The following is a 13,786-nucleotide window of genomic DNA, read 5'->3' as shown; positions in this document are numbered from 1 at the left end:
AATAAATAAATAAATAAATAAATTATATATATATATATATATATATATATATATATATATATATATATATATACACACACACACACACAAAGCGCTATAGTGCATAATCTAATATAGAATTCTGTGTACTGTATGTAATAAGTTATAAAACAGAAACTCTGCAGTATTCAGTAATTGCTTGTTGTCTGGAACCATTTCTGTTATAAATTTATTCTAGCAGAAGTTTATACATTAGTCTATTGATCTGTCTGTCTATCTGTTTATCTCTATGTATGTTTGTATATCTGCGTATGTATGTATGTATGTATGAGTCTATTCCAAACTATAAAAAAGTTCAGTTGCATAGATATAGACAAAAGAGTTTGGAAAAAAAGATTTAAAAGGGTAAAGCCTTTAATCATAAAAATTTACATAAAAAGCAACGAAAAATGTTTTTTTTTTGTAGGAGGAAAGCCCCCCTGCATTCCCCACTGTTTAAATATTCTGACTCCTAGATTACACAACAGTGGAGGAAAGGGCAGATTCTTCAGTCCTTGCTCTACTATGATTTCTTGCATCAAAACACTGGCAACATTTGAAAAACTCATTTTCAAACTCTGCAGTCCATATTTCAAGCACTCAAACTCTTTAGAATTAGAGATCTTGAAGAGAACCTGTATGTATTTATATCTAGTACAACTTCAATAAAACAAAAAGTGAAGGTGCTGATTTTCATTTTATGCAGTAAAGTGCTTACTATATAATACATGTTTAACTCATTCAAGCCTGTAGCATCTTTCGTGTTTGTCCAGTTAACGCTCAATAGCATCCAGACATTTTATGAGTTTAACTTCTTTAACTAACTGACTTTTTAGGTATGAATAGGTCGTATTAGAAAGAAAGGAAGAATTAACAAAATAACATTCAAATGTCTATGTAGAATGTCCCTCAAAAGATAAATTAATTTCTTGTTTGCCACTTATTATTCATATTGTCATATTTATGTTCATATTTACATAACTGAGACATCTACATGCTTTTGAGGGATATGGTGTGAAATACTGTGGTGGGAAACAGGAAAAAATATTGTCAATATCCCTTTATATCATAATACACTGGAGATACTACAAGTTTTTTTTGTTAGTAATTATGACAATAGAAAGTATTTCCATATGTACTTAATATTTCAAAAAAAAAAAAAAAAGACAGGTGAGTAACAGACTTAAATATTGTTGAAGATAGCTGTCACTGATATTTGGACAGTAAGCTGCACATCTTGAGAGATATTCAGTGTTATTGATATTGCTATTTATACAATCAAGCATATGTTCTCATATAGAACAAAAAACAACCTGCCAAAAAAAGAACACCCACTGAAACGTCTCCAAAGAACTGCAGACAAATAATGTAAAATAAAACAGAGACACAGACAGCTGTAAAATCCAGGATAGGCCTTTACTGAGTGCAAAACACAAGCGCTTTCACAATCTAGCTTCTTCAGGTGTAACAAAGCACTTAAAACAGACACACCTATATACTCACTGCATATCACATGTCTGAAGTCATATGACTAAGCATCACTAAAGCAAATCCTTAAAGCTATACTAACATGAATTATATTCTAACTAACTAGATGTAAAAGACAATATTTATACAAGACAATGATAAAAATTACGATGACAAAAAATACTATATTCCTTCCTAAATAAATACATATGAATATGTAAACATTATATATCAATAAATAATATATTTTAATAACCAATTCCTAACCTGCAAAAAACAAATAAATAATTCATATATCAAAGTTTCATATATAAAAACACATATACATAAACCTATGACTTTATCTGCGAAGAGGCCTCATTTTAAGTTTCGGTCTCAGGGGAATACATTCATTTAGGCCATGTCCTTCTGTACCCATCAATTTAGTTATCCACATGGCTTCTACACTTTCTGTCCTGTTGCAGATATCTCCCCTTCTTATATTCTCCTGCAACAGGGCTATGACTCTGAATCTAAAAATGTGGGTCATATCAGTATTCATAACGTGTCTGGCTAAAGCATTCACCTTATTACCCTTCCTAATATTATAGACATGCTCTCTGATGCGTTCCTTTAAACTCCTATCTGTCTTCCCAACATAGAATTTGGCACATACACAGCAATTTACTAAGTAAACTACATGTCGGCTCAGACAGTCAGCTCTAATGTCAAAATGAAAATCTCGATCCAAATCTGGATGGTAAAAGCGATCACTAGTGTCTATATACTGGCACCAATTGCAACTGCCACAAGGTCTCGTCCCTCCTCTACCATTGCTCATCTGCCCATCTCTCGGATAATAGAGTCTCCTCTTCAGAGATCTATTGTTCCTGAAACTAAATCTGGGTACTGTCTCCACCAAGCCAGCTACCTCATGATCAGTCAGCAGAATTTGCCAATGTTTCTTAACTATTTCAGTGTACTTGTGTACATCAGCGGTGTATTTCAAGGACATCCTAAGTTTATAATTGGTGGATGCCTCTTGTCTTTCACTTCCATGATTAAACTTCCTTGAAAAATATGGCATGGCTTGATCTTTTCTCCTACCTACTGCTTGCGGTACATGTTTCCTAAGAGTATTATCATTGTATCCCCTGTCTCCCAAATACACCATCACTTTCTCCACTTCCTTGCTGAAGTCCTCATCTCTCACATTGAGCCTAGAGGCTCTCATCACTTGATTGGTTATTACATTTTTAAAAATATGTGGTGGATGTGCGCTGCTCCTGTGCAATAAATGATTTACATGGCAGTCCTTCCTGTATTGTTTGGTGTACACTCCACCTTCAATACATTTAACTATCTCCACATCCAAAAAATCAATATTATTTTTTGAAGACCTATGAGTAAATTGTAAAAACGATGTGTTCATGTTTATAAATTCTAAAAAATCAGATAGCTGCTGTTCACTGCCTCCCCACACAATAAAGACATCATCTACAAATCTACGGTAAAAAGGGAGTAAATGAATATAAGGACCTTTCAAAATATATGAATCTTCCCATTTGACCATGACTGCATTGGCGTAGCTATTGGCACAAGATGTACCCAAACTTAATGACTAGAGCCATGGCTCCAGGAAAAGATGTTGTCCTTGGTTAAAGAGGATCTGACTGAGAAGTATCAAAGTTCTTCTACATGAAGAGTAAAGAAGGGATTTGTTTTTAAAAACTGTTTCTAGCATACTAAAGTGCGTTTCAGGTTGTATTCTGAAGAAGTCATTTTACCTGACGAAAGCGCTAAATAAAAGATTGACTGAAAAAAATAAATAAATAAAAGATTGACTGAACTACATTGGTGTCATTGCTGCCTGGTGGAGTGTTTGCCTTGAGATTACTAGTTTATCAGTGAACGTTCTTTAGTTTGTTCTTCCAGTATCCTCTGTTACAATATATCTATGTCAACAGTTACAATACAGTCTGATATATAGGTGTATTTCTTTTCTGCCCAGCAGAAACCACTGTTGGTACATTTTGTTTACACAAGCAATTTTGCAAATACATTTTTAATACAAGCACCTGTGCAAATCAGTTTGATATACAGATGACATATAATTCTTTACAAAACCCCAGTTAGCTATGTTGGCCTTTGTTACACATCCAATGCCCTACTTCTCCTGGCATAGCTGGCACTACCTCACATTGTAGTCAATCAACCAAAAACGGACCAGCACATACAGGATTGTAAAAAATATAATTATTGTTTATTCAACATAGTTCCATCAACCATGATAGCAGTGGTAACAACCAGTGCTAATGCAAACCGGTTTCGGCTAATACTAGCCTTTCTCAATGCCATAAAATGTCTGATAAGAAGAAGAAGAACCTCCACCATATTAGGTCATATTTATAGTACATCTCTTAAAGGGATATACCCCACATATTGAGATATATGCCAAAATAAGATGGATCAAGCACATAAAGATTTCCATACAAAAAACTTTGTAACCAAATGTATATATCACCCAAAAAATATATATATATATATATCCCACAAACATATTACATTGTTGGAATATATAAACAAATATATAAGATAATTATATGTATACATTAAATTAATATGTGCATATAATGCAATCCAATGATAAAAATAGGACAAAACAAATCTGAATATAGTGTAAACACAATATCTGGCATATATTATATATTGAAAATGATTGATGCCAGCAATTGTGAGCCCAAAAATAGACAATTTTATCTGACATTGGTTTGATTACAAAAATGTTCTAAAAAAGAACATAAGTGAGATAAAGATATAAATCTCAATATAATGGTTCTAGTGTGTTTAATCCAGGTCTAAAAAGACCCCCTAACCTAATGATCCATTTATTCTCCATATCATTAAGTTTTTGATGCCATCCTGCTTTAAATTTACGATGTAAAATAATTCTGTCTATGATAACAAATGTAAAAGTAGCCGAAGGGTGTTCCAGGGTGTGTTTATATAAAGCATTAGTAGTACGTGTATTCCTGATTGCACTCATATGTTCACATATTCTGAGTTTAATGGACCTAGACGTCTGTCCAATATAAAATGCAGAGCAATTACAAGTGGCCAAATATATGGCCCAATCAGAGCTACAATTCGCAAATATCCTAATATCAAAAACCTGAGATGTATTTTTGCTGGAAAATTCACTAGTTTTGAGCATATATTTGCAAAAAGAACAATGGCCACATGGAAAGCTGCCTTTTAGTATCTCACCCGATAAGGTGGTTTGTAAGGAAATGTGTGGAGTATATCTCTTATAATGAGTAAAGAAAGAGTTTAAGTTCCTACCTCTACGGTAGGAAAAAGAGCATTGCTGAGGCAATATTTTCTTCAGAAACTCATGTGACCGTAATATGTCCCAATGTTGATTAACTATATCAATAAAACGATTGGTATTTGCTCCATATGTAGTTACCAACCTCAAAACAGAATTATTCTGTGAACCAGATTGAACCCTATTCTTGGATTTATATTGCAACAATTCCGAGCGTGATAAATTGTTGATAGTATTCTTAGATTTGGAAATGTTATATATATTGTATCCACGATCAACAAATCTGTTAGATAAATCACCACAAAAATAAGAACAATCCTCAGAGGAAGAGCATATCCTTTTCATTCTCATAAATTGAGATTTGGGAATGTTCTGGATGATGTGGCGTGGATGACAGCTCTCAGCATGTAACAGAGTGTTATACTGGGGAAATTTTCTATGAACAGACGTAGCTAAGGTGTTATCATCAAGTCTGGTAACCAAAACATCCAAAAACACGATACATGCATGTTCAATATTAGCTGTAAATTTGATCCCAAAAGAATTATCATTGAGATAGTTAACAAAATTAGATAGTTGTTCCTTGTTACCATGCCACACCATCCAACAATTGTCCAGATATCTCCTCCAAATATCCAGATACGGAAGAAATGTATTGTGTTGGGTATCATATATGTAAGTGGCCTCAAAGTAGCCCATAAAAAGATCCGCATATATGGGGGCAAACGAGGCCCCCATTGCTGTTCCATTAATTTGCCAATAGGCTTTGCCATGATAATAAAAGATGTTCTTACACAATACAAATTCCGTAAGTTTGGTCAAAAAATTGTTAAACTCAGTTGGGTATAACCTGGATTTATACAGCCAATAAGATACGGCTAAAATGCCTAATTCATGGGGGATGCTGGTATATAATGAGGCTACATCAAGAGTACACAACCACCATGAAGATTCTAACTGTGAGTCATTGACAATATTCAGGAATTCAGTAGTGTTCTGAATACGCGATCTAATATGGGTCAGCAATGGTTTTAAATATTGTGTAAGGAAGGCTGATAGGGGTTCAGTTAAGGAACCACGACCAGATACAATGGGCCTACCTGGGGGGTTACGAGCATCCTTGTGTATTTTAGGTAGTAAATACAGGTATTGTGGAATAGGTTCCTCCACCTTCAACTGTTTAGCTAACTGTTCGCTAATCACACCCTGGTTGATTGACCCTTCCAAAAACCTATCAATTTCTTCCTTAAACTGTGAAGTAGGATCCACATTTAACTCCCTATAATAGCTAGAGTCCGATAATTGTCGTGAAGCTTCATTGATGTAAGCCTGATGGTCCATAACCACAATAGCTCCCCCTTTATCGGCCATGGTAATAACCAACTGATGATTGTTTTGAAGCTCCAACAAAGCCTGTCTTTCCATAGCAGATAAATTGTTAAATTGTGGTTGATAAACATTCGCAAAATGTAGCTCTTTCATAATACATTCTCTGAAAATGGAAACATGTTTGTTCATCGGAGGAACAAAAGAAGACTTTCCAAATCTAAATTCAGTTGATCTTTGAGAAACATCATTATCTGAAAAGAATATTTTGAGGTTTAGTAATCTGCAAAAATCATTAACATCATTTAATAAATCATTTTCGGAAACCACAGAACTTGGGACAAAATTCAATCCTTTATTAAGGAGTGCTATTTGGGCTGGTGAGAGAACAGTAGAAGAAATATTGTGAACATTATATTTATTACTTTATCATTTGTTTCAACAGGTTTTGTAAGGTTGGTGTAGTTGAACCTAGATCTATGTTTTCTGCCCCCCTCCTCCTACCCTTTGATCTAAAGGGGGCATTTGTCTTCTTTTAGCTACTGGGGACGCCTGGCGTGAAGACACTTCTCCATCAGTAGCCGAAGAGGTTTCCTCTTCAGAGGTGACATCCGAAGAAATATTTTGATGTCTAAGAATGGACCTAGGTCTTTTTTTGTTATTCCCCTTCTGAGTAATTTTTTGTTCACTAAATCTAACTGTTTTCTGACTAATGAAAGGTTTCCCTTTTTCATAGTCCATGAGGTCACGATGAAATTTGTTAATCTTACGTTTCATAAGTTGTTTTTCAAGCATGGACAAATCTTTAGCCAAATCTGAAACATATTGGGAATAAAACTCTTGCTTATTGAATTGTTCAGCCTCCACACATAAATTTTGAATATCTAAAAGATTGCCAGTAATGGTTCTGTCATAATATTTTAACAGACAATCTACAAATAGCATAGAAGATGAATGTTGTGCTTCAGCCCAGTCTTTGGATAACTCATTATCTATATGGGCCACTAAAGGTTGTAAGCACACTCTCAACCCCCTTGGTGTTATGTCCTTAGCTTTGTAAGCTTTAAACAGTTTCATGTGCCATACATTAGATCGCAAGGTTTTCATCTGTCTCCCAAGTTTTGTAAAAACAAAACTACATTTCTGTTGATCATCCTCTACATGATTGGACATATGTGATCCAGCATTAGTGGTTAAGCCAAACACCTCTAAATTATCCCTATCGGATGCTAACCCATGTAAAATTTTGTTTAAATCCATGTTCAAATAATTCCCAAAGCCCAAATTGCAACACTCAGGACCTATAGGTTTCGGACCACCCCAAACAGAAGTAGTCAATAGTTAGAAAAAATATCTATTTAGAAAAAATCCAAAATAAAAATTGTAGGTTGCTAAAGATGTCTTGATTGTTATAGTCAAATCACCACCACTACCGATCTATTATTAAGACCCCTATTACAATAAGTGACCAATCCAAATGAGTATATCAAGGAACCACCAGAAAACTGCCTATAGATGGTAAATTAGCAATAATCTAGACCAGAATTAAATCTGAGAATAATGAAAATTAAAAGTATATCCTGGTTAAAAATGCCTTGTAGTTGGTCAAGCTAAAAAGCTAGCCCAAATATTAGTAACTAGATCGACGTTCATCTCATCTAGTACATTTGATTTCAATACTTGACAATCATGCCACCAGAACTGTTGGCCACGGTAAATAGGTCAATTATAATTTAAATGAGGTAGTATAGTGTGGTGTTAGAATTCAACCAGTTGTAATTACCTTGAATAGGTCAAAAAAACTAGCCCAAATACTACTGACTAGATCGACCTTCGTCTCATCTAGTACATTTAATACCAATACTTGACAATCTTACCACCAAAAGAAATATTGGCCACCGTAAATAGGTCAATTATAATTTGAATGAAGTAGTATAGTGTGGTGTGTTGCCCATACTCAACCGGACACCAAACAACCCCAATATGAATATTAAATTATTTTAATAAGACTACATTCTGGTGAGGATATCCTCAAAAAGTATAAGCCCGGAATGAAATGCTCTTATCCAAAATGGATGGCGTATGGCCACACCCTTAATGCATGGTAATGTCCAAAAAAAAACATAATATAATCGGACTGTTGCCCTTTTCCATGTATTGAGTCAAACCAGTAGAAACCAAATGTATATCTATTACCTATACTTCTAACATGTAGAAATAGGTTATAAAATACAGTACATGAAAACCAAAAACTTCACATTAGCTTAAAACTGTAGGAAACGTGCCATAAAGACAAAATAATAATAATTGTGAAACATTGGTGACAATCGAACGACCAATATTTTACAAAAACATAAAATATGAGGGACGTATTAAACTCAACATGGTATGTTGAAAAAAAACGCAAGTCCACATACAAAAGTTCAATAGAAAATGCAATTTGTGTTCTTCCAGTCCAAAATAATCTTTGTTCCAAATCCAAAACCATGAAAGATGTAAAACCCGCTTCAGAATAAACCACTATACTTGAGGCCAGAGCTCCCAATAATCGTGATGTCGACAGTCCCAAATAAATGCTGCAACCACTAGTTATCCATCCTGCTGGCCCAAAAAAAGTGAAAATGATATAGCATGAACCAAATGAAGCAACAAAATGTATGCTTCATGCCAGTTAATCATACATGAATGCTAAAGCCTCTAGCCAGATGATGTGCACAATCAAAAAAATACATTAATCCTATGGTCATACTGTATCTTAATTAAAAGACACAATGTTTAAAAATAATTGTCCCAAAAACTAAAAAATAACAAAAAATGTTCAATAATGAATGTTCATCCACCAATACATGGGCTGCGAACCATAAAAATGGCGGACATTCCACGGAACTCGGAAAATGAATAATGTCAGCACAGTACCTTGGAGTGAAAGCACACGATTCTGTAGACAAATCTACCAAAGGACAGTCAAATAACAAAAGATGTTAAATCCTTATTGTGTCATCGTGTGTAATCCAACCGACCATAGCTGAAGGCCCAAAAGATGAGAATCCAAAACTGACTGAAGTCCAAACGTTTCAAGAAACAACCTCGACAGAAATATGGCACTTAGATAGCAAAAAACTTCCAAAAAAAAAACAAATATCATGAAAAAGTATAATTGGATCTTGTGCTTATATCGATAATTATCCAAACAAAGGCAATACCCTAGAAGCGATGACTGGTGAAGTAGAACAACAATCCAGGCTTCCCCAGCGCAAAAAGGAAGAATTGCGACTGCAACCAAACCAAGCAAGGCGTCACGCACGTGAGACCAGCGTGCACGGTCCCGAAAAAATGTAGTCAATCAACCAAAAATGGACCAGCACATACAGGATTGTAAAAAATATAATTATTGTTTATTCAACATAGTTCCATCAACCATGATAGCAGTGGTAACAACCAGTGCTAATGCAAACCGGTTTCAGCTAATACTAGCCTTTCTCAATGCCATAAAATGTCTGATAAGAAGAAGAAGAACCTCCACCATATTAGGTCATATTTATAGTACATCTCTTAAAGGGATATACCCCACATATTGAGATATATGCCAAAATAAGATGGATCAAGCACATAAAGATTCCCATACAAAAAACTTTGTAACCAAATGTATATATCGCCCAAAATATATATATATATATATATATATATATATATATCCCACAAACATATTACATTGTTGGAATATATAAACAAATATATAAGATAATTATATGTATACATTAAATTAATATGTGCATATAATGCAAACCAATGATAAAAATAGGACAAAACAAATCTGAATATAGTGTAAACACAATATCTGGCATATATTATATATTGAAAATGATTGATGCCTCACATTGTCACATTTCTCCCCCCTTTGAAGACTCAAGATAGTTTCTCAAGTTACCCTGGAGAAATGTTACTTGAGAGGAATAAGCCTATATGGGAATACATTAACCCATGCCCTGTCTTCAGAGCCCATCTGCATTGGCATTGCTGATTCCACTACAGTGCTGCACTGTCATGTCATATGCCTGCAACCCTAGGACCCACCTTAGTAACTTGGCATTTTGCTGGCTGGCTCAGTGTAGCCATAGATCCCCTCAGACTCCTCCTGCCACCCACTGCAAACACTCAGCATAAGGGCCTCCCTAACATGATAAGGCTTCATCATGTTATCTTGGTACAGTTTGTGCCCCTGCCTCCTTCCTGGCACTTCTACCATGTAGTTAACATCACTGACCTTCCTTACCACTTTGAAGGTTCCCTCCCAAGCTGCCTGCAGCTTATTTTGTCTGACAGAATGAGCACCATAACCTGCTGTCCAACAGAATACTCTCAGGGTTGAACATTCATGTCATATCAGAACTTTTTCTGCTGCTCAGCTCCTGCCACATTCTCCTAGGCCAAGCCCATGAGCTCCTAAGCCCTGTCCTGATGTTTAGAACATATGCTACAACAGACTCCTTGTGGGATTCACACTCACCCTCCCACTCCCCATGAAACAAATTTAAAGGCCCTATCACCCTATGCCCATACAGCAACTCAAATGGTGAAAAACCTGTGGATTCCTGGCCTTCCTCTCTGTATGCAAACATCAGATGGAGCAAATTTTTGTTCCACTCTCTCTTAAACTGGTTTGCAAATGCCCATAGAATAGTATTTAGTGTAGAGTTTAACAAGGCCATTAGTCTGGAAGTAGTAATGGGTGGTATGGGGTGGTCTTTCGGTGTTTCACCCCAGAGCATTCTCACAGAAATGTCAGCAGGTTTGACATGAAATTCACACCTCTGTCATTCAGTATTTCTCTCTGGAAACATACTCTGCTGGAAATCTCTAACAAAGCATTTGCCACCTTCTCTGCTTTGCTGCAGGACACAGCTACTGCCTCAGGATATCTAGTAGCATAATCTACTACTGCCAGTATATATTTCTTCCCTGTGGAGCTTGGAGTACTCAGAGACTCCACAATATCCATAGCTACCCCCTGAAATGGTTCCTCTATCACAGGCAAAGACATCAAAGGAGCTTTGATCTTGTCTCTTGCCTTGCCTACCTTTTGGCACTGCTCACAGGTCCTGGAGTACCCTGTTATATTCTTTGTAATCCCAGGCCAATAAAACTAATGCATAATATGTCTGTTGGTATGCTTTATGCCCATATGACCTGCAAAAGGAATGTCATGGGCTATGGCTAGAAGTGCCATGCAGAAGACTCTGGACACTACCAACTGCTGCATTACCTCACCCTCTAGCAGCCCCTCAGGGGTCCACTCTCTATACAATAATCCTTTGCTCAATATACAAATGCCCCTTTTCCTTTAGGATCAGCTGCCTCCCTAGCTACCTCAGTCAAGCTTCTTATTTTGGGGTCCAGTAACAAAGCCTGTCTCAACTCTACCTCTGTGACCCTTCCATAGAATTATAGGTTCATAGGTAGGTACTAAGCTATTGGCCCTAGCCAATAAGCCTAGCCAAAAAGGTACCCTGGCTATTGCCATGCAAGAAAATTATTTTCCTGTGCCCCTGTCAAGCAGAGCCACAGAAGTGATCCCTGGGGTGAATTTCCTATCTCCCATCCAATCATCAAGATTTTTCTTGAAGAGTGCTAATGAGGAGCTTTGTTTGATATAGATAAGTAGTTTGTTCCAGGGTATAGGAAGTCTCTGGGATGGTATTCCAGCCCTCTAGCATGTTCTGTTTATTGTGGTGACAAGGTTTAGGTCACTAGAGCGTGTAGCTCAGAGGGATTGGGAGTTCTTTAAGTGGAGGATGTCCAACAGCTCTGGGTTTGACATAGCTTTGTATGTTAGGCAGAGATCGCCTCTGAGTAGGCGATATGCGATGGAGTAAAACTGGAGGTTTTTTTTAGACGGTCTGCATAGGGCATCTGTTTGAGGCTGGTAGTCCTTTTTGTGAGGTATTTCTGTTGCCTTTCTAGTTGTTGTAGATGTCTTGTGATGTACATACCAAAAGGGGTGTTGTACTCTACAATGGGTCTAATGAGTAACGAGTACAGTGGAACAATGACCTCGTTTTTCCTGGATGAGAAACCTTTTGTGATGAAGTGTGCCATGTAGAAGTAGTTCCTGACTACTGTGGTGATGTGATTTTCAAAGGAGAGACTACTGCCCACCTGTGTCCAAAGGTCTCATCACACTTTTGGTGTTAAGTAGACTACCTCTTATGTGGTAGTTCATGGGTACAGAGTTTTTACCAAAAGGGATGACAATGCACTTTTTGGCACTGAGCTTGAGGCCATGGCTTTGACACCAGGCATCTGTCTCAGTGAGGCCCTTTTGTAGGTAGTCCACATCATTAGGAATTTCGAATATGGCTCCTAGTTTGCAGTAATCTGCAAACTTCATTAGCCAAAGACATTCTGAGTTAGCCTGTACTTCTGAGAAGTAGATACCAAACAGGACTGGACCCAGGACTGAACTCTATGGTAGTCCACTTGTCACTGGTTTGAAGTCGGATTTGGAGTCTGCTACTTTCACAGTGTGGGTTCTGTCTGTGAACCAGTTGGCAACTCATCTTGTGACATAGGGATTTATACCTAGTTTAGTGAGTTTATCTATAATTTCAGAGTGGGGGATGGTGTCAAATGCCTTGGCGAGATGTAGATAGGCTGTGTGAACCACCTTATCCTCATCTATGGCTTTGGTGACCACTTCAAAGAAATCTATCAGGTTTAAGAGACATGATCTGCCTTTTACAAACTCAAACTGGGTGGGGTCCAGAGTTTGGAGATTACCAATGTCATTGTTTATAAGTTCCATAATGATACATTCCATAGCCTTGCAGACCAGGCTCATCAGGCTAATGGGGTGGTCGTTCCCGGGGTCCATGGTGGCTCCCCCTTTGTGGTGTGAAATAACCGTAGCTGTGTGCCATTCGGTGGGCACAAAGCCTGAGGTGAGGCTATGATAAAACATGGTACTTAGGTGGGGTGCCAGTTCATTCTGTAATTCATGTAGAACACAGCCTGGGATGTTGTCAGGTCCCATGGATGCTGTGTTCTTGGCTTTGGAGAGTGTGGTTTTTACCAGTGCAGCCGTGATTACAAGAACTTTGCATTCTTCCAGTATAGAGATGGGCCATTTAGGGGGTGAGAGGGGGGTAAAGTTAGCACTGAACCTATCTGCCAGGATGTTGGCAATATCATTTGGTTCTGTATATTTAGTGCCATTGTGCTGTAACTCAGAGCAGATCTGAGTGTTGCCAATTCGATTCTTGACACATAGCTATAGAATGCTTTGTGGTTGTCTTTAGAATCGGTGGCGATTTTGTTTTTGTAACTAGCTTTGGAGGATTTTATGAGGGATCTCAGCTTTTTACTGAGACTGACCAGGGAGTTCTTCCAATCACTGGATTTTACTCTTTTTTGCAACAGTTTCTTTCTTCTGTTGTAGAGTTTGTTTATAGAATGGGACCGCCAGATTGGCTTCCTTCTTTTGGATGATAGCATCTTGGTTCTGTTAAGGATTGCACGATCCGTGCACTCGTGTAAGTGCTTATAAAGTGCATTTGTGTAGGATTCAGCAGTCATACCTCTATTGTCTGTCAGCATGGGTGTTGTGAAGTTTGCCACTTCTGTCTTAAGAAGCATGAAGTAAACTTTGGAGAAATTCTTTGCAGTGGTTTC

This window comes from Protopterus annectens, chromosome 17.part0 (genome assembly GCF_019279795.1).
Source record: "Protopterus annectens isolate FY-2018-M chromosome 17.part0, PAN1.0, whole genome shotgun sequence".
Taxonomy (NCBI): domain Eukaryota; kingdom Metazoa; phylum Chordata; order Ceratodontiformes; family Protopteridae; genus Protopterus; species Protopterus annectens.
This window is presented reverse-complemented; position numbering follows the sequence as displayed.